General features: G+C 49.5%; 1 protein-coding gene across 3 annotated transcripts in view, besides 1 other annotated feature; it reads left to right on the plus strand.

Moving 5' to 3' along the window:
* Window positions 1-1,994: part of an enhancer, noted in NCBI's record as "VISTA enhancer mm1458", that runs on past the window's edge. NCBI's record gives its function as "enhancer in: neural tube[5/7] | hindbrain (rhombencephalon)[5/7] | midbrain (mesencephalon)[5/7] | forebrain[5/7]" and the evidence as "EXISTENCE:transgenic organism evidence [ECO:0001131][PMID:17130149]".
* The window catches only part of Gnao1 (guanine nucleotide binding protein, alpha O), a 159,236-nt gene that overhangs the window by 107,595 nt on the left and 25,931 nt on the right, over window positions 1-25,710 (plus strand). The window lies entirely within an intron of this gene.

Consider the following 25,710-nt stretch of genomic DNA (forward strand, 5'->3'; position numbering starts at 1 on the left):
AATTCAATTATAAAGCCAATTACCGATTTCCTGAGCTTTACAAGGAGACATGAAAGTTTGATTAAGTTTGAATTCCTCTGTGGCTAATTGCCAGCCAAGGCCAACTAGGCTGTGGGGGACTTTTGTTCTTGATTCTGGTTTTTTGTTTTGTGGCAGTGTTCCCGGGATAGGGGAAAGGTTTTGTGTTGTGGTCTTTGTAGCCTCCTTACTTGCTGAAAGGCTCTTCCTCCGTTGTGATGCATGAGATGTAAATCCCCCAAAGACTCGTTACCAGGGTGACAGTCTCCGGAATTGAGCTCAGCTAAACAAAGTCCTTCGGATTTGAAGGGAACAGTGTTTATTTCCCATGCTAAGGCAAGCTCTAGTGCCCACAACAAGGCTGTGTTCAAGGACGCCTGCCTGCGTGAACAGGGACACAAAAGCAGCTCGCTGGTCCCCTCCTTGGCTGCAGCAGTGTGGCTGGGCTCTGGCTGCTTCCCACCCAACACAAAAGCACGGGCAGATGCCGAGGCCACAGAGCATGGCTTCAGAGGGTGCCTCCGACCAGATGGTTCCCTGGCCCAAGAACCTGCAGCGCTGGCCCTCAGCCAGTGGCAGTCTGCTGAGTGCCAACAGCAAGGCGGAGGGTAGGTGGAGCTGGGGAGCCACCCTGTCCCTAGCAATACACCTAGCTATTTCAGCCACTTCTGGGAAATGGAACTGGCCTGTGGTCAGAGCAGACTGGAGCTCCATGTCAATGTCTGTGTTGGCTCTGGGGTACCATTTCTTCCCCTAGGAATAGAAGGTGGTGACCCCCAGTTTTCTGGAAGTGGTTGCCATCATAGACCTCTTCTTGAAAGGTGTGTGTTATCTAAGAAACTCAAAACTACTGCCCATGAAATTCCCCACATAGAGATAGAGCCCTTTGTCTTTTCTAAGCGTGTAGGGTTCTAGAGCTCTGCTTAAAGTCCTAGTACCCCTGGAAGAAGAAACACCTACCCACAAAACATTAACCCTCGGTTAGTGGGCACTAAGGACAAAGCCCAACATGGGTCAGATAAACCTCACCTCCCTCTAAGCTCCATTGAGTCCCAAACTTGTGACTTCTTACCTCAGATATCCTTGGCAGTGCCCCACAAAGCATCCTGCCTTTTCTCCTCATCCACACAGCAACCTCAAGAGTCAGAGTCTTAAGTACAGGCAAGGAAGCCATGGGTCAGAGTGGCCAGCCACTTTGCCCAGCCTCACCCAGCCGCCCACTGCATGGATGTCTTGGGCACAGTACACCTGCTTGCTTTGATTGGCTTGTTTGTGTACATGTCTGTTTGTTTTAGGAGGTGAGAATTTTTGCAAAGTCTGAATTTGGGTGTTGGGTTTTTTTTTTCTTTTTTAATGAAACTGTACAGCTTCCTAGTAGAGTTGTAATTAGGAAATGCTGTGTTAGTCAGCAAGGCAGAATTGAAAAATAACCAGGCAGTGCTAGATGGGGTGCTTTCCCCCCTCCTTAGAAATTTCAGTTTTGCCACACTGGGGGAGAGGGAGTTGTGAAGAGAGGGAAGATGCGTGCGGCTGAGCAGGACGGCGGCGGCGGAGGCTGTGCTCCTGCTTTCTACAGAGTTCAAAAGCAACAAGAATCCTTGTGAGGGCTACTTTTCCTATCTGTCAAACAGGGGTGAGGTGAGGAGGGAGCAGGTGAAGGAGGAGGCTAGGAGGCCAGGCCTCTCTTTGTCAGGAAGGGATAGGTAACTGCAGGGAACCCTATCATCACCTCGGTACCAGCAAGCCAGTGGCACTGGGAAAGGCCACAGCAGCACCTACATGCTGAGCGTATATATGCCAGGCAGTGTGCCAGGGACCCTGTTTCTGGTTTTATCCCAGCCAACAGGCTCCATTTAATCGCCATATGTTTATCTTAGTGTGAATCCAAGAAATAATAATTGTGCAAGGTATGGACTTGAACTTTGTTTAAAGTGAGTTAGATAAATGAAACATCTTAAGAATGTGAGGGCCTGTGGCATCTCACAGATGGAGCAGATATTCTGGCATAGGGCCAGAAAGGTCTTGGATGCTGGGGAAACTCACCATATTCCCCCCAGTTATGGAAAAGGAGCCTGAAGCTCAGAAAGACTGAGCAACAAATGTGACCTAGCTGATAGCTAGCACAGCCAACACTCGACTCTGCAGATCAGATGAGAGCCCAGGGCCCAGGTAAACGTTCTCATCTTTGCTGTGCCCTGGCTTCCACCTTCCCAGAGCTGCCCACTGCAGAGATCCTTTTTTTTTTCCTCTTATGACGCAAACCATGCTCTGGGGAGTTGGGGCCTGAGTCGTGCTTCCTCTGAACCAATGCACAGGATCCACTGAAAAGCCCTTTCAGAAGGGGCTGGCATGATGCTGCATGTGCCTGGCAGAGCTGTGGTTGCCAAGCATTGACTGAGCCACCATGGTTCCACACAACCCAAAGGGGCCTGTCCTTTCTTCCCTGGTCTCTGCATCTATTACTCCCTCTCTTGTCTCTGAATGACTTTTGATAATGAGCTATGCACTTGATACATCAAATAACTCGGGGTTTTTTTAAACGCCTCTTTCTGTAAACTGTAACCTCCAAGCTACGCTCCCAGCTAATTGTGCAGAGCTGGCCACATTTTTAAATGTGCACTGGGCTCTAGCCGAGGGCCAGCTCCGCCCAGAGCAGCAGGTGGGGAAAGGGCATTTTCAGCAGGATGGAAATCAGTTGGTACACAAGCAGCTCAGCCAGGTTTACGGCCCTGCTGGGGGGAAATCAGCACAGCTTACCTGAGGAGGGAGCGTTCGCCGGAGCCCAGAATCCTTTCAGATGCCCACATTTTATAATTGAGCAGGATAGATCTAACCTGGGGTTCTAAGGCTACAAGCCCCAAAATGAAAATCGGGTGAGTGTGGGTACACATATGTACGTGTGCCTCAACTTTTCTGAGACTTAACTGACTAAACTTTGAGACTGAGGCCTTCCTCTCATCCCAAAAGTGGCTGCCTGAGTACCCACTTGGCTCTCAGCCACAACACACCTGTAGCTAGCTGTACAGCCCAGAGCAACTGCCACCCACCGACTGCTCTGCGGGCTCCCCTGTCCGCAGTGGCTTCTGTTCCTTTAGCCCTCACAGCACCTAGAGCCCTTCAGAGCTTACAGTGAGTGGGAATGCTGACATTTGGGGAGTCGCACAGTCTGAGGCAGAGTCGGGATGGAAATCTAAGATGACCTACCTCCAGCTTCCTCACTGGGTGTATCTGATAAATGAGGCATGTTAGAAACATGATGATACGGAATGAACAGAAAGGAATACAGGTTGGGAAGCTTGTCTGCATGCCTTTGTGAACCAGAAAATGCAGTTATCCTCATCCAAAAAATGGGTTGATGCCTTTGAGCGCATCCCTGAAAAGCAAATGATAATACTCGGAGGTGAGTGCGAAGATTACCTGAGACCGGGAGCTTGAGCCCACCAGCCTCTTATGTAAGCTGCCTTCAGAGTTGCCAACTGACCCAACAACAAGAGGAATGTTTCTGAAACATTATGTTACAAATGAGCTTGACTTTCTCCCACTGATTTCAGCACTGCAGCACTGCACAGTTTTAGTTTTAGGCCCCAGGTCCCTGACATACTAGTGTTGGCCTGCCTTCTCCCAAGTGGCCAGTCTCACCCACCCCCACCCCTAACCCCCAACCCCACCCCCAACCCCACCCCCAGTGCAAGGACCGAATCCCTCAGGTTCCCAAGTGCTCTACTGTTAGCCCAGACTGTGTGAGTACAACTGACTTGGCAGACAGGGAACAAGAGCTCAGTGGTCCAGACAGCAGAGCTTGGGGCCAGCATAGAGCACTGCACCAGATCGGACTCTGCCTTTGTTACACTGTTAAACTGCTTCCTTGGCCTCCAGCAATCACAGTCCTCTGTGAGCAGATCCCGGTGACTTGAGTTTTCTTGTGAAGATTCCGCTGTATCCAGAGGAGGTACTGGGGAGCCCGGGCACTGGTGTAGCTGCTGCTCTTTGTTGGTCTGAGGAGTTAGTCGGACCCCAGCTGCACTTGTTTGGTCATCCTGGCCTTCCATGGAGACTACAACTAAGCTCTGATGGCGTTGGCTGAGAGATTTGGCAGGAAAGTTGTAGGTGTGTGTAATTTGTAAGGCAGTGGTTATTGGAGTGAATTTTTTTAACTAAAAAATGTGGTATTTACTTAGAAGTATTCAGAATATCAACAAAACAGCTGCAGCTTTCTTTTTAGAAACACAGTGACTTTCAGTTAACAGAATAATTATTCCATATAAGCTCTATGGAAGACAAGTGAGGATCTAAAGAACTACTGGCCCATGGATAAGTAATGGTGCTGTGCAGCAGCAAGAGTCCCCATAACAGTTCACAAACCCCAACTGTACCACACAGGGTTAGCGCCATAGGAAACACTGCCAGGGCAGCAGGGCTGACAGAACCAACTTCCTCATGGTCCTCTTCCTCATGTTCTTTTCCTTGTTCTTTGCAGACGTGGCGGCCCCCTCCCCTTCCCCCTGCCTCAGATTCCCTTTATGTCTGCAGGCAGCCGTCTCCCTCCTCTATTCTTCTTTGCACTTAGCAACCATCTTTTCCCAAGGCTGCTTGTCATCTGCGCCTATGTCCTCCCATATATCTCCAGTGTCTTCACACCACCGGTGGCTAAGCAGAGATCCTTTTCCTCTGATCTGGGGTGATGCCCCAGAAGAGAAGGCAGAGGAAAGCAACCTGCTATGGCTACTTATGTGACTTCACCTTTGCTCTTACTGTGCCAGCTCTAGCCATGGCTCAGGTAGGATACATCAGAAAGACTCAGACTCTGCCTTCTCAGTCTTTTCAAGGCTTAGACACAGAAACTCATCCCCCAACCAATTGGTGTGATTCAGAGCCCAGTGTGATACTCCGAGGAAAGCTAGGTGTTGACGCAGATAATCTGAACCAGACTCCACCAGTGTCTCCAGCCTTGCAGAGTGTCACAGGTGTGCCTGAGGAACCACCTCCAGTCATTTCCTGAGTGGCAGACCCAAAGGAGGAGAAAATTGAGAAGTATCAAGAAGGGGCGGAGCTTGAGTGTGCATCCAGATGGTGAGGCCCTCTGGAGCAGGCAGCTCCTCGGACACTCAGATACCTAAAGCACTTGCACAGGGGCAGCAGCATAATGATGATGGACAGTAACTTCAGAGATGCTCCAAAATAACTAAATCCAGAGTGGCTTGCTTTGGCTTCTGCTCTCCTCCTGACCACCACCCTCCATCCTTGAGGGTTGCTGTTTCTCATAGTGTTAAGCTTCTCCTCTGCATCTTCTCTGCATGAATGGATTAAGCCTCGAGCTAAAGAAGCTGCAGCCTCTGTCTAGTGCAGTTCCTTCATTCCATAGACATGTGATAGGGGAACCTAAAGTCTCCTAATCCTCGGGTTCAATGTTTTTTTCAACCTTTCTTTACCATATTCATTCAACAAATGTTTATCACTTACTATGTGTCTGACTTATTGGATACAAGAGGGTGCCCAGTGTGGGCATTCTGGTGGAGGGGAATAGACTGTAGGTACAACCCACAGAGGGTAGAGGCCACACTCAGTGCCACGTCAACAGAGAGGAACAGAGGTTCTCAGCCCAGACATTTGTGAGCCCCTGTCTGGAATCTCTTTGATTCTCAGTGCCTTTGCCTAGAGTTTTAGAGGCCCAAGTTCTCTGCTGAATTCCAGTCTTCTCTCAGGGCTGCTGAAGACCTGGGGCTACCAAGGCAAGTGGGTCACTGGCCCTGCTTCAGGCTGCTAGTCCTGTAGTGTTGTTGAGCCCCATAGGACACTCGCACCAGTGAAGACAATGGGTACGATAGATGATGGAACTTGAAGTTGAGCTTAACTTTCCAGTTCCTGAGGGAAGAAGGAGCCTCCGGACTAATTACACAATTAGACTCAAAGATCGTTTTGTGGGTTTCTCTGGGGAAGGGCAGATATAGGCAAACCCTTTACACCTCCCTGATCACATACTGTCTGCAGGCTGCATTTTCAATACTCTAATCCAGATGACTTACGAGGAGTACTAAAGGGTCTGAAATTCAGATAGGAAACCCAGAACCTCGAGGCCGACCATCCTGTGCCGTACATGACTCACTTCTATAGCGTCCCGTGCCACCCACTTCAGACAGCACAAGCTGAAGGCCTGCTGTGCCCACACATGCAGGCTGCACCCATGTGGCTGTGCCACTGTGTCAGTCACACGTAGATGCCAAGGGAAGACACTCCCACCTCTGCTGGAACACACCCAGCATCCTTCTCCAAGTGCTCTCGAGGTATCAGGACAGCCAGGAGTCCTAGAGTCCCGGTTCTGGTTACCAGTGACGTCAGCTCCCCTCATGGCTTAGCTGCTAGTCTGGGTAAACTAGCAAACCTTGAGAATGAATTCTGGGCCGTTCCTCCTCTGCCTCTTGCCTCCAGCTCACCCTGTCACTGCCTGGCCCGCTAAGGACAAAGTACTGGCATTTGGCACCCATCTCAGCTCATGGCCTGGAATACATCCATTCACGAAGCAGTACCTCCTGACTGAAACAGCAGTGAGCATAGCTGAAGTGGGCCCAGCCCTCGCAGGGCTTAGCAGCTCCCTGGGAAGAGAAAGAGTCAGCAAGGAGACAAGACTGTTTGTTTACATGCTGTGATTGATGGTTCATTTAAAGAAACAAAAAGAGTGCTAAAAGTAGCGATATCTGCTTTTGGTAGTTTAGGGAATGGGTACAGGGAAATCCAGAATTACCCTTCTCTTCTAAGTTCTCTTTAGACTGAGACAAAGAAGAGGAGTTGACTCTTGCAGCCTGGAGATCAAGGAAGAGCTGGTGCAAAGGCCAGGAGCTCTGTCTGGCGGTTTCTGGACTGGCATCAGGGGTCCGTGCAAAGTCTGCAGATAGGTGGGGTGGTTGGAGAGTGGCTGTGAGTGAGACACAGGGGAGATGAGACTCCAGAGCCTGCCTGGCCTGTGCATCGAGCACAGGATGACGTCATGGCCCATCTTAAGGAGGGGTCTTAGGAACTGTGTTGGTCTTAAGTTGGTCCAAGTCCTACAAATCCGAGACTTGAATGACTGACATTTATTGTCTCGTATGTAATACTAGAGGCCAGAAATCAGCGATCACGATGGCAACAGGCCTGGGTCTCCTGTGATTTTCATCAGTGAGCTGTAGATGATCATCTTGTGCCTGTATTTTCATGAGGTCTTCCTTCTTTATGCATCTGTGTCTTAGTCTCTCACAAGATGACGACCTTCCTTCATGGTCTCAGCCAGAGCACCTCTTTAAAGATGGAATCCCACAATACAATTGTATTGTGCATTAGTGGGGATGGGCATCATGGCATAGGAATTTTAGGAACACTTGAGTCAGCTTCTAAAGGTCTTCCCTAGCGCATCCATGGCAGATGAGGTAGAGAAATGGCCACGGCACCTCAGGAAGCCACAGGAGACCAGCTTCAAAGCTCCCTGCTCCCTCTTTGTAAGACTAAGGAGGGATAGGACACCCGGCCCCAGCTACCCCAGCTTCTTCTCTGCCCACCCATGGCATGGCCCTGTGTCCAAGAAATGCCATGAGTGTGTGCTGAATTCGGTAGTGACCTCACAGCCCCTCCAGCTGGGTTTCTGCAAGCTCTGGTGCTGGTGGACAGCCTACTCCAACTGCTGAGCCTCAGGTCAGGCCTCTAGTTACTCTCTCCACCATACACTGAAGATAAAAATAGCTACAAGGAAGAAAAGGCCTTCAGGAAATTACCCTGAAATTCAGAAAACACGAAGCCAGGTGCCATCTAATTAAGATGACATTTTAAAAGGGGGAGGGGAAGAGAGGCCTGGGTGGCATTTTAAATTGCAAGTTGATTGGACAACCTCTCTCATTCTGGTTCTGAGCGAAGTTTCCAACTGGAACAGAAAACAGGACTTCAAAGACCCTGCCTACCACTGGCCATGCAAACAGGGTAAAAGGAGCAGCAGGGGCCCTGGGCACAATGTGGCTTACAGTCTGGGTAAAGGCTAGGGACTGTGGGAAGCTGCAGCCCTATTGGGGACCTGCTGGGAATCAGTGGGGCCACTACTGGGAAGAGAGCTAATCAAAACATAGCCTCATCCTACGAGCAACAGCATTTGTACAGCTGAGGCCACTTTGGGAGTATTCACTGGACACAGCTCCAGCCTGAGATAGCCCCAGGCTGGCGGCCCACCCCAGGCTACCCCTGGTCCTTGTATGTAGCATTGGGGGCATTGCTCTTGAAGGACTTGCTCCTAGTGACCTCCAGGGTTACCAGGTATAGAAGACCTGCTGCCTCCTTCCAGAATTTTGGAAAAGATAACCTAGTTCTTCACCCAGTGTATATAGAGATATGGTGGGGGGCAGAGGGGGTCTGAGCAGCCATTTGCCCTTAGGGACTCCTGAGCATCCTCTCTTGTCCACCTTAGTGTATTGCATGGAGATAGGGCAGCTGGTTCTGCTGTTATTACCGTTATTCCTTCTCATACTGCTGACCCTGGTGTGCATCACACACACACACACACACACACACACACACTCACACTCACACTCCAGAGAGTGTCTTAGAGGAGCATATGCATGGAAAGCACTACAGTTTTACAGCTGAGGAAGCAGTCACACGCAGTCACAGGCAGTCACACACAGTCACAGGCAGGCACACACAGTCACAGGCAGGCACACACAGTCACAGGCAGTCACAGGTATCACACACAGTCACAGGCAGTCACACACAGGCACAGGTAGTCAGACACAGGCAGTCACAGGCAGACACACGCAGTCACAGGCAGTCACACACAGGCACAGGCAGGCACAGGCAGTCACAGGTATCACACACAGTCACAGGCAGGCACACACAGGCACACACAGGCACAGGCAGTCACAGGTATCACACAGTCACACACAGTCACAGGCAGTCACACACAGTCACAGGCAGGCACACAGAGGCACACACAGGCACACACAGGCACAGGCAGTCACAGGTATCACACACAGTCACACACAGTCACAGGCAGTCACACACAGGCACAGGTAGTCAGACACAGGCAGTCACAGGCAGACACACGCAGTCACAGGCAGTCACACACAGGCACAGGCAGTCACACACAGGCACAGGTAGTCAGGCACAGGCAGTCACAGGCAAACACACGCAGTCACAGGCAGTCACAGGTATCACACACAGTCACACACAGGCACAGGCAGTCACACACAGGCACAGGTAGTCAGGCACAGGCAGTCACACACAGGAACAGGCAGGCACACGCAGTCACACACAGTTATAGGCAGTCACACACAGGCACAGGCAGTAACAGGCAGTCACACACAGGAACAGGTAGTCAGTCACAGGCAGACACACGCAGTCACAGGCAGTCACACACAGGCACAGGCAGTCACACACAGGCAGTAACAGGCAGTCATACACAGTCACAGGCACAGGCAGTCACAGGTATCACACACAGGCACACACAGGCACACACAGGCTCACACAGGCTCACACAGGCACACACAATCACATTGACTTGCCCAGGCTCTGGAAGGTCAGATCCTAGAACTGTCCACAAGTTTTTGGAAAATACTCTTCCCGCTCCTTTTGCCTAGCCTGCTCACTCATCTGGCTCCTGATGTGAGCGAGCACCTCTGAGGTATCTATCCCATCACTCCCTTCAATCACCCTCTTACCCTATCCCACTTTGGCCGAGGCTCCTCCAGGAGAGGAAGCAGCAGTGTGAGGGACAAGTGAGAAGGGACAGGGACAACAGTGTAGGATGCAGGAGTGAGCTGCTCTCAGATTGCAGCTTCATGCCAGGGATTCATTCCTGGTGCCTGGATCATGCTGGGTGCTAGGGTAGTGCTCCCTAGTGTGAAGGGATCAGATGCTTTTAGTAAGATGGATGGATGAACATGGGGTTACATACAGTTTTTATTTCAAGTTATTTTAATGCATCAAACATCTTTTTAGGGATCAGCAGTTGACTGGTTGCCTAGCATGGCCACACTCCAGGTTCAGTCCTTAACACTGCTACCCCTCAAAATCTCTGCATAAATTTTATAGTTTATGCTACATTTCCCTTTGTTCAAAGTATGTTTAAGTAGAAAAACATGGGCTGGGGAGATAGCTCAGAGGTTAAGAACACTAACTGTTCTTCCAAAGGTCCTGAGTTCAATTCCCAGCAACCACATGGTGGCTCACAACCATCTATAATGGGATCTGGTGCCCTCTTCTGGTGTGTCTGAAGACAGCTACAGTGTACTCATCTTCTGGTGTGTCTGAAGACAGCTACAGTGTACTCATATAAAATAAAGTCTTTTAAAAATAAATAAATATATAGAAAAACATTTAATAGCAGATACTAAGTAAATTATAGCTAGAGTGGTATAAAATGCAGCAGAAATTGCACAGGTGTTTAAAGGTGTGCAATTTAACATGGCGTGCCTACTGTGTGCCATGGAGTGTTCAGTGTGGAGAATGACCTTTTCCTTTGGGGCATGGAGAGCGTGGGTGGCATGGTGCAGGTAGTTTGAGATTCCAGAAACCTCACCTCTCTCCCGCCTAGTTGACATGATATTTCATCTGTTTCTCTTTAAAGCAAAAGAGCGATTGTGCCCAGTAACTTATAATCTAAGTAGAGGCTGAGCACCATGCAAGGGGACAGAAGCAAGGGAAAGAATGACATAGTAGAGAGAAATATTATTAAAGATGCCAGCGTTATAGCAAATACCTGAATAGACCCTGCCTAGAGGGATTGGGATAGGCAGACTCCCATCCATCTCCCCCCCCCCACCTATCCCCCCCCCCCCAAGACATGGCCCCACCACTTCCACCAGGCCTGGGAAAACAAGACAGACAGGCCACAGTGAGAAGCAGTGCTGTACGTGACCTGTGGTGTTGTCTCGGGAGCCAAGGGTTGGGCTTCAGAGCCCTGTCAAGAGACATTAGTGAGTCTTGTATCCTACTGCATAGAGGAGATGGGAGTGGGGTGGGGGTGGGAAAATGCCATGGAGTGAGAGGACAGAACCTGAAGGACCTTGGAGAGTAGAGCCGGGGCCCTGGCCGCACTTCGTGGCCTGATGATTGGCCCTTCAGTTACATGGGTGAATGGCAGCTTGAGCCAAGGCCCTTCTCCCCAAAGTGAGAAGGGCGCACGCACCACTGCAGCTCTGGCGCTCCTGGAGCGCCAAGCTTCTCTTGTGAAGCAAAGAGCCCATAACCCTTACCCTCCGGGCCTGAACCCAGGCCCTTCTTCAGCCAGTGTCGTGGCAGGGAGAAGCCGGATGAGAAGGACCAAGTGGGAAAGGAAGCGATCACTCTTACTCTGGACCCCAGAAAAAGTTTTCAGGCCAGTGGCACCCACTATGAAACAGCTCTATCCAGCTGCCCCTGGGCTGGCCTAGACACTGCAGGGTGCTGCCTGTCCCTCCTTCCTCCTTGCCACTCAAGAGCCCAGGGAATGGGCATCGAACCCTGGCACCTCCATGGCCTCCCCCTCCTACCTCACCCAGGGCAATGGGCTGCGACCTCGGCCTGACCCAGCTGGTACTCGGCCACAGCTGCCTCTCTCCCTCACCTGTGTTGTAGCTGATAGGACTATTTGTCATCCTTGTTTTTTACACCTGTCACCACCCCACCTGCCTCATGTAAACACTGCTGGAGTCAACACACTAACCCTGGGTCTCCAGGGTAGGCACCGCCCAGGCCTTCCAGGAACTCTGATCTCTTAGGGCAGGGCTGAGGAGAGCAGTGGTGACAGCAAGAGAGCCTCCCAGGTGCCAGCTTTTCCTGCAAAAGACCTGTCCAGAGGGAACTGGATGAGGCAGGCTCCCATCCACCTCTCCCCTGGGTCATGGCCACACCTCCTTTACCAGGCCTAGAAAGACAAGACAGACCACAGTGGGAAGTGGTGCTGTATGTGGCCTGTGGTGTTGCTCTGGAGCCAAGGGTAGGGCTCCCTACTGGCCAAGTGACATTCAAATCTTGGAACCCAACCTACATCAGTTTCTCTGATAATAAAGTAGAGGAAGTGGCATCATTTGGTGCCTTTTAAAGAAATGAAGTCCACAGGCTGGGGAGACAGCTCCATCCACACAATCTTGAGAACCTGAGAACCGCTCAACCAGTAAGCTTCTGGCTTGCTGAGAGACTCTGTCTCAAAAGAATAAAGTAGAAATGGTTAAGGAAAACTCGCAGTATCGACATCTGGCAACCACATGCACCTGCCTGAGACTCCCCAAGTGCTGGCTGTAGCTTACAGCCTTGCTCTCAACCCGTGAGACTGTCCGCCACACCTCGGCAGATGGAGCCTCAGCAGCTATACTTCCCACAGCTGACTGGAGGTCCTGTAAGATCTACTCAGAGCCCCTTGAGGCACATGCCACCAGTCTGTGAGATGGGATTGGGCCAGAGGAACAGAGTCACAAGGGTGTAATAGCAGGGTCTACATTAGAGAGCACACCTCTCTTCTTCAGCCTCTCATGTTGAGTCTCAGGCAGACGCTCATGCACCCATAACACCCGAGGCCCAGAGACCCTGACACGGAGTGAATGAAGGGCCTCAGGCTGGGAGCCTGCACCAGACCATGGGGCCCTGCTTAAATTAAAAATAAAATAGCATTCTGCTGTCACTGTGGTTATTTTTATGGGCGCCTTTGATTTAGACTGCTTTATACAGATTCTCCATTTTCCATAGGAATATGACATTTATAAAGTACAAAGATGTGTATAAGAAAACTAGTATTAGTCACCGGCTGACGCAGGACTTGGGCAGAAGTTATGAAGGTGTTGGGGAAAGAATAGCCTGGTCTACTAGTTTTCAGACGTACCTCATCTGTGCTTGTGTGCATTAGATTTAATGTGTAATTGCATTAGAGGTTAGAACTAGGAAGTTGGAGAGATAGCTCAGCAGTTAAGAGCACTGACTGCTCTTTCAGAAGACCCAAGTTCAATTCCCAGCTCTCACAATCATCTGTAACTCCAGTTCAAGGAGAAACCCTGTCTCTGTCTTGAAAAACAATAACAAAAACAAAACAACAACAACAAAAAAAACAAAACAAAAAAAAAAAACCAGGGTGGGGAAAGCTCTCCCATTAAGGTACACCTTCACCCTACTCCTTCACTCTGGTATGGGGTCTTACTGAGTTGTCCAGGTTGGCTCAGAGGTCTGGGTCCTCCTACCCCAACCCTCTTTTTTCTTTTTCTTTTTACATTTATTTATTTGTTTGTTTGTTTATGTATTTATTCATTATTTATTTGGGGATTTTTTTGGAGGGGTTGTTTTTGTTTTTGTTTTTTGAGACAGGGTTTCTCTGTGTAGCTCTGGCTGTCCTGGAGCTCACTCTGTAGACCAGGCTGGCCTCAAACTCAGAAATTCACCTGCCTCTGCCTCCCAAGCACTGGGATTAAAGGCGTGCGCCACCATGCCTGGCTTCATTATTTATTTGTTGAAAGTGTGTCTGTGTGTGTCTGTGTGTGTTACATGTGGAGTCAGAGGACAACATTTGGAAGGTGATTTCTACTTGTACCAAGTGGGTCCCAAGGATCAAACTCAAGTCGTCAAGCTTGGCAGCAAGAGCTTTGCCCACTGAGCCATCTCACTGGTCCAGCGTGGAAGTGTCTGACCACTCTGATGAATGGTACAGAAACTGGGTCTGTGAGGGGTGCCCGTGAATGATCTGGAGAGAGGCACCAGTCTGCCAAACTATTAGCCTCACATCCTGCCTCTGCCTGCCCCATCGCGTGTGTGGAGTCCCAGAATCCATCTTTTCTCTTCCCTAATTGGGTTGCTAATATCTGCTGGCGAGGCAACCCTAATTAAACCATTCATCTTTGTTGCTCTGTATTCTGAGGCTATGAGGTTGGCCATTATCACTTTTCTCTCTTTGACCAAGCTCTCTGAGGATAATCTGAATCTGCTCTTGTTCATTTCTTAGAAATTCTGTCCATCCGATTTGAGTTCCTTTGTCCTTTCTTAAAACACTGGGCTCAGAAGAGAGGACACAGGGTGGGGGTGGAGGGCAGCATGAGTTGGAAATTTTGTCTTGTTCAGCAAAGCTGATTTGTGAGTGAATGGAGCCTGCTTGATGCCTCCACAGCTCAGAGAGGGTCTGCACCCACCCAGGAGAGAAGAGCATCAGGAGATGAACTGGAGCCCCAGAGGGTAAATGGCTGGAGCTGTGAGCGAATACCATTAGTTACTGTGCTTGGAACCCGTAGAAGCTGGGTGACACACACCACTGCCCATGAAGGTTGCACCGTCTACACTGCTGCTAACAAAGTGACCAGGGCCTCCATCCTGCATTTGATGATCCCATCCTGCCCCCTGTCCCCTGCCCCTGCCCCCCCCCCACCGCCCCTGCACCTGTTCTTGCCTCCACCAAGTCCCTTGTACATGATTCACACAGGCGCTAGTGGGGCTCCAGATTTGCAGCTCACTGAGAAACTCTGCAGGAAGCATTTCCCCTTGCCATAGCTGCTCCACCACAGAACCCCACACTGCCTCATGAGGGAGACCAGCACCCTGTGTGAGCCCAGGCCCACCCATGTGCCAGGGGAACATCCACAGGCTGCTTAGCTTCCAGGTCCCATCCTTGATCCCAGGTCCCATTGATATCTAGAAGAGGGTTGTGTGGAGGACAGGGGTATGGAAGACCAGCAGGCTTGTAGGGCAGGGGCACTGTCTTAACTGGAGAGAGAAGGCTGGGCTGTAAATTGCCAAATTCACCATTTTGCTGCATCGTCTTGGAGGGAATCATGAAGTTTCTCTCCCCCACAGTAAATGGTGGACACACACAGCCCTGCAACCCCAGAGAGCCTGTGAGCTGACAGCGTGCTGCAGGCATAGGTATAGCTCAGAGCCTTAAGCTCAAAGTACATCTTAAGTAGTCCCAGTCACCAAGTACCGGGTCTGTCTCAGTTACTGCTATTGCCAAAGACGTGCCATCATGTCTACAATGGATGGTGGTGGGTGCCACTTCTACTGAAGGCCACAAATAGAGCAGGGATCAGAAAAGCAGACTCTGCTGGGGATGGGAGGGAGCAGGCCACTGCTTCCCCTTGACGGGCTGAGTTCTAAGGCTCAGGTGTAGAGCAGAAGACTTTGGGAGTGAAGGAAATGTCGTTGCTTTCTCCTGTACAGGCCTCAGCCAGGTGTGGCTGGCAGTTTTCAGAATGCCACCCTAATGCTCTCTGCCTGCTGGAACCGCAGTGTCTTGGTAGGGTCTCAGCATCTGGGGTCTCTGCCCTTTGCCCCATAGCTGCAAGCCAGCAGTCCAATAAATAACCCTGGCACACTGGGCGGGGCCCTACCCTGCCCAGTCTGTGGCACCGGGTTCCTCTTGTTGGTCTGTGCTCTCCTGCCCTCTGGTGGTGATGGAGACAACTGCAGCCCATGGGGCAAGGTGGGGCCAATGGCCTTGGCTGCAGCTGGAGAGCTGGGGGGGTAGGAGGGGACACACGCCCATGTTCGCACTTCCATTTCACTTGGCCTCAAAGATTAGAGATGGAGGAAAACTCTGAACGATCCAAAGCAGCTACTCAGATGGAAGGGGTTATTATTATAATTACTATGATTATTGTTATCAAGATTATCATGCCTGCCTGGAAAGTCTTGTACAAAGCAGGCTTATTTATGTCAGCTTGTTGTTTGTGTCTGAGGCGCTTCATCTCTGCTCATAATAACTAGCATTTGCAGGGCTCTTTCATGCTGCAGAGCTTTGTCACATCTTCAGCCCAGCTCATCTGCACAAATAGCCTTGTCACTGGGTGCCAGGAGGAGAGCAGAGGCTCTAGCCGGGCATGTGGTCTGTCCAAGGCCACTGGCAAAAAGGCTCAGGGCCAGTACTTGAACCTGGGTCACCAACTGTCTTAGTCAGGGTTTCTATTCCTGCACAAACACCATGATCAAGAAGCAGTTGGGGAGGAAAGGGTTTATTTGGCTTACACTTCCATGTTGCTGTTCATCACCAAAGGAAGTCAGGACTGGAACTCAAGCAGGTCAGAAAGCAGGAGCTGATGCAGAGGCCATGGAGGGATGTTCTTTACTGGCTTGCCTCCTCTGGCTTGCTCAGCCTGCTCTCTTATAAAACCAAGACTACCAGCCCAGAGATGGTCCCACCCACAAGGGGCCTTTCCCCCTTGATCACTAATTGAGAAAATGCCTTACAGTTGGATCTCATGGAGGCATTTCTTCAACTGAAGCTCCTTTCTCTGTGATAACTCCAGCTGTGTCAAGTTGACACAAAACTAGCCAGTACACCAACTGAAGATGCCTATTCCTTTCCGCTGTTACCTTTTGTACCTCTGCTCTTGAGAGGTGCGGTTTGCCTACCTGCCTTCAAGCAATGAATGTGTCTGGCACCTTGTAAGCTCCTGGAGCAGATGGTGTTGGGGTGGAAGATATGAGGCCAGAGTTGACTTCGCTTGACCATTACCAATGCTCACCCTGGGATGCAGACAAGTATCAGTACATCTCTGAGACTTTGGAGCAGAAGTCGGCATAGAGGCTGCCTGTGGCCCAGCAAGTGGGAGCCAATATGCACAGTGGACAGGTCCTCACTGGGCCCTAGGAACTTACAACTCTCTCCCTTAGTGGATTCTAGCTCTAGACACCAGCTGGAGACAACTCTGGTACAACAACCAACATGCTGTCGCACAGGCTGACCTGACACAAGGTCTGAGTGCTGCTTGCAACACGTGCTCAGGATCTACCCTGCAGCCCTTGGTCTTAGCCCATCCTTCATAGAAGGGCATCTACTTTGTGCCTCCAGTTCGAGGGCGTCACTACCCTGATACCACCCTGGGCATTCTCTGCACCCCAGCAAGGGCCTAAGGCAGCCTGCTTCTGGGGAACGTGGCCAAGCTGCATCCCCCCATCTCCTGCTCACCACCTGCTGTCATGCACAGGTCTCTACAAGGAGTCGTCTAGAGCCCTCAGGTCCTCCAAAGTGATTCTCATCCACACTGCATTCCTTCCGTCCATTTGTATTTCTACATTAGGAGTAAGAGCCATTTAAGCAGAAAGGATATACTATTTAAAACAGTAAGAATGGCCATGCTGTTTCTTTGTTATTGGTGTGATTAAAAAAAAAAAAAAAAAAAAAAAAAAAAAAAAAAAAAAAAAAAGGTATCTTGCTGATAACTTCTAGAAGCCACAGCTTCTCCCAACCCCTGACCCTAAATATATAAGAGCAGTGCTTGACTATTGATATTCAGCCCTGAAGTTCCAGCTGTTCCTGAGGAGGGTCCTGACTGACCTCCCTGGCCCCTGTCACTGTGGCCGTCCTGCTCACTCTGCATGCCCATAGCAGCTCAAGAGGTGGGAAAACGCATGCCCATCCGCCGGGGAGATGCTAGCCCAGCTGTCCTACGCTGTGTGTCCTGTCGTTTCACACGGCGACCCTGTGGAGAAAACAAGGATGTTGCCATCCCCTCCCCATTCATAGCAAGGACACTGTACCACTGCTTACACTGGGAGCCTAGGTTGAGACCAAGTCTGGGCCCACCCATCCCGGCCTTTCCACAGAGCAAGAATGGTTATAGTCAGCCAGGCATGGGGGCGAACGCCTTTAATCCCAGCACTTCGGGAGGCAGAGGCAGGCGGATTTCTGAGTTCGAGGCCAGCCTGGTCTACAAAGTGAGTTCCAGGACAGCCAGAGCTATACAGAGAAACCCTGTCTCGAAAAACCAAAAAAATAAAAAAATTTTTAAAAAAGAAGAATGGTTATAGTCTCTCTCCAGTGGGAGAAAACAACACTTCCCTTCTGTTTCTGCTCCACAGCCAGCCTCAGGACAGTAGGATGGTGGTACAGACAGTAAGGGGCTCCTCCCCTCAAGCCCAGGCAGCCACAGGTCTACAAACTTCTTCCAGGACTACCAGCTGAGTTCTGCTGTACTCTCCAGTCCAGCACATAGCCAGCCCCTAACACTGGCGTGCCATCCCAGCACTCGGGGAGAATAAGGAGCCATTCAGGCAAGAAACTTTACAGAATGGAGATACCAAGTCCAGAGTGCTGTCCACAGTTAGAGAAGAGGGCACTCAGATGCCAGAAGAGTGCTGTGGGCTACAGCCATGGGAAAGGGATCTTCACAGAAGCCGTAATTTGAGCCTAGTTGGTTAGGAGTTACAACAGCCACGACTATTAAAATACCAGTTCAAACATAAAGTTACCATCCAAACAGCGTGTCCCTTTAAATTTAACAAACGAGGGGAGCAGGAAACTCTGCCAGGAAGCCCAGTGGCACACATGGTTGCTGGCACAATAGAATCCAGGCACTGGCTTATTTTTTCAACATTGATCTATCCCTGTCTTGGCTGTGCCTTCATCAGTGGCCACTCCACACTCCTGCAGGCTTTGGGATTCTTTTGTTGTTGTTATGCAGAATATTTCAATATATTTGCATATATGCTTATGTGTAACATGTATGTTTTTAGATATAAAACTATGTGAATAATCAATATATATATATCTTTTTGACAGCAACAACAGAGCTATTTTATTAGATATTTTCTTTATATACATTTCAAATTTCAAATGCTATCCTGAAAGTTCCCTATACTCTCCCCCTGCCCTGTTCTCCTACCCACCCACTCCTGCTTCTTGGTCCTGGCATTGCCCTTTACTGGGGCATATAATCTTCACAAGACCAAGGGCCTCTCTTCCCAGTGATGGCCGACTATGCCATCTTCTGCTACATATGCAGCTAGAGACACGAGCTCTGGGGGTACTGGTTAGTTCATATTGTTGTTCCACCTATAGGGTTGCAGACCCCTTCAACTCCTTGGGTGCTTTCTCTAGCTTCTCCATTGGGGGCCCTGTGTTCCATCCTATAGATGACTGTAAGCATCCACTTCTGTATTTGCCAGGCACTGGAATAGCCTCATACGAGACAGCTATACCATGGTCCCTTCATCAAAATCTTGCTGACATATGCAATAGTGTCTGGGTTTGGTGGCTGATTATGGGATGGATCTTTGGGTGGGGTAGTCTCTGGATAGTCCATCCTTTCCTCTTAGCTCCAAACTTTGTCTCTGTAACTTCTTTCATGGGTATTTTATTCCCTATTCTAAGGAGGAACAAAGTATCCACCCATTAGTCTTCCCTTTTCTTGATTTTCTTGTGTTTTGCAAATTGTATCTTGGGTGTTCTATGTTTCTGGGCTAATATCCACTTATCAGTGAGTGCATATATAATGACTTATTTTGTGATTGAGTTACCTCACTAAGGATGATATCCTCCAGATACAACCATTTGTCCAAGAATTTCATAAATCCATTGTTTCTAATAGCTGAGTAGTACTCCATTGTGTAAATGTACCACATTTTCTGTATCCATTCTTCTGTTGAGGGACATCTGGGTTCTTTCCAGCTTCTGGCTATTATAAACAAGGCTGCTATGAACATAGTGGAGCATGTGTCCTTCTTACCGGTTAGAACATCTGGGTATATGCCCAGGAGAGGTATTACTGGATCTTCTGGTAGTATTATGTCCAATTTTCTGAGGAACCTCCAGACTGACTTCCAGAGTGGTTGGACAAGCTTGCAATCCCACCAACAATGGAGGAGTGTTCCTCTTTCTCCACATCCTCGCCAGCATCTGCTGTCACCTGAGTTTTTGATCTTAGCCATTCTGACTGGTGTGAGGTGGAATCTCAAGGTTGTTTTGATTTTCATTTCCCTGATGATTAAGGATATTGAACATTTTTTTCAGGTGCTTCTCAGCCATTTCGTATTCCTCAGTTGACAATTCTTTGTTTAGCTTTGTACCCCATTTTTAATGGGGTTATTTGAATTTCTGGAGTCCAGCTTCTTGAGCTCTTTGTATATATTGGATATTAGTCCCCTATCAGATTTAGGATTGATAAAGACCCTTTCCCAATCTGTTGGTGGCCTTTTTGTCTTATTGACAGTGTCTTTTGCCTTACAGAAGCTTTGCAATTTTATGAGGTCCCATTTGTCATTTCTTGATCTTACAGCACAAGCCATTGCTGTTCTGTTTAGGAATTCTTCCCCTGTGCCCATATCTTCGAGGCTTTTCCACAGTTTCTCCTCTATTAATTTCAGAGTCTCTGGTTTTATGTGGAGGTCTTTGATCCACTTAGACTTGAGCTTTGTACAAGGAGATAAGAATGGATCAATTCCCATTCTTCTACATGATAACCGCCAGTTGTGCCAGCACCATTTGTTGAAAATGCTGTCTTTATTGATTGTTTCAACAAGTATTCTAGGGGCTGGTTGAGGTACTGTGGTTGGTTGTAAACTTAATTTGACAATATTAGTCAAACACTCTAAACTTTACAGGCGCCAGTAGAATTACCTAGAGCATGTGTGTATGTCCCCAAATCAGAAGAGAAGGTCATAGCCATCCACACTCAGACTGGCTCGAGGAAGGGCGTGTCTTCCTCCTGGGAACCCCGGGATCTGCTGTCAGCAGACAAGAGTGGAAATGTAATGTAGAGGTGGAGAGAACAGCATCAGCAGGAAGGGCCTGGCCAGCGGCAGAGGAAGGTGGCCTGCCTCCTGCTAGAAGCTGGCCCTTGCTGTGCCTACTGCATTCCAGCCCAGGCAGGATCCCACGACATCTCTAGCAATGGTAGCTCCACAAGTGTCCACTCATAATGTCCAGGAGGCCAGACCTGGCATCTTCATTTTCTCAGGCAGCTGTAACCTCAGTCACCACAGACTGGGTGACCTCATGCAGCAGATGTGTGTTTCTCACAATTCTGGAGGCTGGGAGTTCCAAAGTCAAGATGCTGGCAGATTTCTCAGTCTGTGAGGGCCCGCTTCCTGGTTTACAGTCTTCTTGCTCTATCCTTGTTCCACATGGTAGAAGGGGTAAGGGTTTCTCTCTTGGGTCTCTTAGAGGGACAGTAATCCCATTCATGAAGACTCTGTCTTCCAAACCCAGTCATATCTGTGTGGTGAGTCCTACACCATCATCCTGGGAGTTGAGATTTCAACAGAGGAGTTTGGGAGAACACAAACATTTGGACTGCGGCACCTCATGAGTCCACCCCAAGGATAGGTCTATGTTTTACCAGACTTTATTTTCTCTGGGCGCAGCACATCTGTTCACATCTGTGACCAGCAGGATGGAACAGTGCTGTGGAGCCATATTGGGAAAACAAGAAAAAAAAAAGTGCTGGAGAGTGATCTTGTCTTAGGAGGAAGCCTAGACAAGATCGTGGTTGGGGTGAGCTCCATTCCCCTGGGCCTGAGGGCAGCCATGTATGTCTAGGGCCAGTCAGTTGGGGGAGCAGAGTGTCTGAAGATAGGCAGGTGGATGCACTTAGTGGGACATGATGACGATGTCAGAACTTAGGAACAATGGGAAATGATCCAAGAATACAAACAGAGAGAGCATAAGCTTTTCAGAAACAAACAGCTCGTAAGCACTCACATTGGGTTTGGTTGTGAATGCTCTGAAAACAGTCCTTGAAATATGACAGAAATTTTGTTTTAAAATTAAAAAGTAGACCGTTGACATGATGTTAGCACAACTTGCATGCAGTTGTCAGGACCTGGGTTCTTTTCAGATCACTGTCCCATCTTTCCTGGGTGATGATACCACCCAGCTGCCGGAGCTCCAGCCGCCACGTCCGGGAGTTCTGAGCACTAGGAAGGAAAGGGGGAAGGTGAGAAAAAGGTGTCCCTTCTGATTATTACCTCTTCATTAATTCATTCATGTACAGCGCTAGGAAGTGAGATGTGGGACTCATGGCTCTGTTAAGCAGTCTACCTACTACTGTGCTGCTTCCTCGGCCTTGTGGATAACGTCTTTATTTAGTTATTTATTTAGTGTACAGAGAAGAGGGGAACTTAGCATGCCTGTGGATATCAGAGAGTAGGAGTCTCCTTGCACAATGTGGGTGGGTCCCAGGGATCAAACGCAGATGGAAGAGACTGGGTCTTTACCCACGGAGCCATTTTTATTGGCCCTGGATCTTTTCTTTAAAATGGTAGCTTCTTGTTCTTCTTGAGCCTACTTCTGTTGGGGAATGTGTTGAGTGATCATCCTAACTGCTTGAATCATTAAGGTAGGCACCCTTTTAGTTGTATGCCATTGTGCCCAGATAAAAATTTGGTTCTGCTGGGCACTGGTGGTGCACACCCTTAATCCCAGAACTTTGGAGGCAGAAGCGGGAGGATCTCTTAAGTTTGAGGCTAGCCTGGTCTACAAAGTGAGGTCCAGAACAGCCAAGGCTACACAAAGAAACGACTCAAAAACAAACAAACAAACAAAAATAAATGGGGGTTCTTTTTCTAAAGAAGAAGGGAGTCTTGGTGTTAGGGCACTAGTGATCTCTGGCTATGTGGTACCCAGGCTACAGAGAGCAAGACTGAGGCCACAGGACGCTGATGAGGACACAGGGAAAGAATGCAAGCAGCTGTCTGTGGCCTCTGCCTGGCTTCTCTGCCAGGTGGGTAGCATGAGAGGTAACTTCACAGCTAGGGGAGATGAAAGGGGACCAGGGACAGACAGGGGCTAGCATAGGCTCCTCCCTCTCAGCTTCCATGGGGAAGAGGGAGAAGTCTGGACCCCTGAGCTGTGTGTGGAGAACCCTAGGACATCCCCTACCACAGCTGCAGTCACAAAGCATAAAATTCCACATATTCCACATCCCACATCTGGGAACAAGGTAGCCTTATAGGGGCTCACAGTTTATCTACGCGCAGACTCTGTGTACTCCTCACATCCCCTACGCTGGATGTGACATGGCTCTGGCTACTCGGATTGGAGAATGATTCTGACCCACCAGAAGCCTTGCCTGGCCTGCCCCACGAGCCCCTTGAGTCCTGCCCTGTTCTAAGTCTGTCAATGCACTGGACTGACAGGCTCCTAGGGAGATAGGGTTTGAGGATCTTGGGAAATCTAGCTAGGTCCACTGGCTGCTCTCACAGGTAGTAAGACAGACTCAGAGAATTCAGAGATGCCCCAAGGGCAGCCAGGCCAGGCAGAGCAAGCCGAAGCACATCCCCGAGTCCCGCAGGTCCTGCAGCTGTTTTTAGCTTCGGGTGGAGGCCGTTTCCCCTTCTCCACCCACCCCTCCTTGAGTCATTCTGGCTGCCTGGGGCACCAAATGTCCAGACTCACACATTTTCCAGAATGACCCAGGAAAACCAGGTTGCCTTAAGTGAACACCCTCCCCACCCCACCCCACCCCCCACGCCCAGGGAGCGGGAATCGGGTGTTTTTAGAGACCCAGGTGTTTGGAACACTGTCCTCAAAGCTCTGTATCTTGGTTAGCATGGTGGGCATGCCCTTCCAGTTTCCTGCCAGGAGTCACTTCCTTCCTGGAGCAAGCAGGGAGAACCCAGCGGGCAACTTTCTCATAAACCTTAGGCAATAGCCAGGCTCTAACAAAGTGAAGAGCCACCAGTCAGACAGCAGGGCTCCAGAGAAGTCTCACTCACACTTTGCACAGAACCTTCTGTTTGCCACAGACCCTCCAGGTGTTAAGCTCTTTCCTTTGTCCCTCCCATCCCAGAGGATGCCAAGGACTTTCACACCACCCACTCACTTCCCGAACTAGCTAGCTAGAGGGTGTATCTGCTGGTTTGAAAGGGCTCAAAGCATAGCTACACGGGCAAAAATTGGAAAGGCAAGATGCTGGACATTCTATTGTCTGTCTGCCCAGCCTGGGTGAACCCATTAGCTTCCATTCTGACTCTCCACTGCTCCTTCTGTCTGTCTTCTAGTGACGTGTGTATTTTTAGCCCAGGAATTTTCAAATGGAACAAGCTTACAAGGGTGTGTCCCCTAAAATCTGTGTCTCTCAACCTGTGATAAAGCCTCTTAAAATACAGCCTTGAGAAAGAAACAGAGAAGCAATGTCCCTGGGTCCCTTAACCTCTCAGTAGCCCTGGCGAAACCCATAGGTGCTATGTTACCAAGTGCCACAGTCAACTCATGGAACAGCCCTCCCCTAAACTCAGCTACTTGGCGCAGAGACCTGCTATGGGTTCTGCTCTTGTGTATGTATCTCAAGTCCACTGCCAGGATGAATGAGAGGGAGCCCAGGCACATTCCTGGTGGTGGCGGAGGCCCAGGACAACCAACAGAAGCAGGCAATATGCATCCTGTTGGAATCCACACACCGTCACCCATGTCATACTGAGAGCCACGGGAAGTCCTGTTATCTGAGTTTCCCTCTGTTGAGAGAACTCAAATGAGGCACCCAGACAGAGGGGGCTGGACAGATGGCTTAGCAGTTGGGAGCACTAGCTATCTCAGGGAACTCAATGCCCTCTGCTGGCCTCCATGGGCACACAAGTGGTACACAGATATACATGCAGGTACCTACACACATAAAATTATAATTTTTAGAAAGGAAGTAGGGTCCGGTACAGAGTAAAGAGAAACACTCTCGGAAAGTGCAAGTGGCCACGGGAAGGAACTGCTGTATCAACCCACACTTCAGACAGCTTCATACTGCTCCTCCTGTCTCTAGAACTGACTGCCTTTCCAGATGGTATCAACAGACCCATTTGAATCAACTCTAAAGGGAGTAAAGAGAGGAGACAGTAGCCTTTGTTTTGTACCAGAAAGTAGGAATTCCTAAGTAGGAATCTTGCAAATCTTACAAGGTTTGATCCCTGTCTATCCTTCTCCCATATCTGTCTTTCTCTGAGACAGTCTTGATGTGTGGTCCTGACTGGCCTGGAACCACCTGCCTGCCTCACAAAATCTGAGCTTGCAGATAGAGAGGTATCTATCATTATTATTATTATTATTATTATTATTATTATTATTATTATTATTCCAACAGTGCAGAAGGCATGTTTCCTCCACCTATGGCTCACGATTCAGCTCAGCTCAGATCTCATTATCCTGGCCAGTGCCCAGGAGCCCCAGTTGCAGCCCCCGGTTTTACAAGCTTCTGGTGAGGAAAGCCCATTCTGAATGACCTGCAAGCCTGCTAATTCCTCACTAGCTAACTAACACTGTAGCCGCAGGTTTGGGAAGCGGGAGATGGATTCTGCCTACAGGGAGCAGGGCAGAGGAATGGAGAGAAACTGAGGAAGCAGACAGTCATACTGTTGTCATAGCTCAGATAATTGTGAAGGTCTAAGGAAGCAGTGAGTGTGTGTGTGTGTGTGTGTGTGTGTGTGTGTGTGTGTGTGTGTGTGTGTGCACGGCTGGCCTTGGTAAGCCGTACAGAGCTGCTGCTGTGTGCACAGCGGTGGCAACAGAGCAGCCCTGTGACTCCCAAGAGCCTTTGCAACAACAATGTTCATGCGCTTATTCTGAATTCTTATCACCTCTGAAAACGAGTGAGCCCTGCTCCGTAACTGAAGAGTGGGCTGGAGGAGCCTGTGGACTACCCAGGACTTTCCCTGTGGCTGTCAAGATCCTTGGTCTCAACTCACATACTCAGCTGTGCCGCTCAGACGAGGGGCAGGAGCGAGCCTGGGTGCCACTGGTCATCTCTTTTCCCGCTCCTGGATTGCACAGCAGGCCTGATGGCCACAGTGCACAGAGAACTGAATACAAATGAGAAAACTTTTATTTTAAGCTGGGCATGGTGGCGTACACATGTAATCTCAGGACCAAGCTGAGGTAGGAAAGTCATGAGTTCAAGGCCAGCTTGTACTACACAGCAAGACCCGAGTAAAACATTCAAGGGCGTGAGTTCTTGTGATTCAATCAGTATTGACATGAGTTTTAAGCGTCTATGGAAGGGTTAGCTTCACAGACCTGTAAAGTATAAC

This window comes from Mus musculus, chromosome 8, assembly GCF_000001635.26.
Source record: "Mus musculus strain C57BL/6J chromosome 8, GRCm38.p6 C57BL/6J".
NCBI classification, from domain to species: domain Eukaryota; kingdom Metazoa; phylum Chordata; class Mammalia; order Rodentia; family Muridae; genus Mus; species Mus musculus.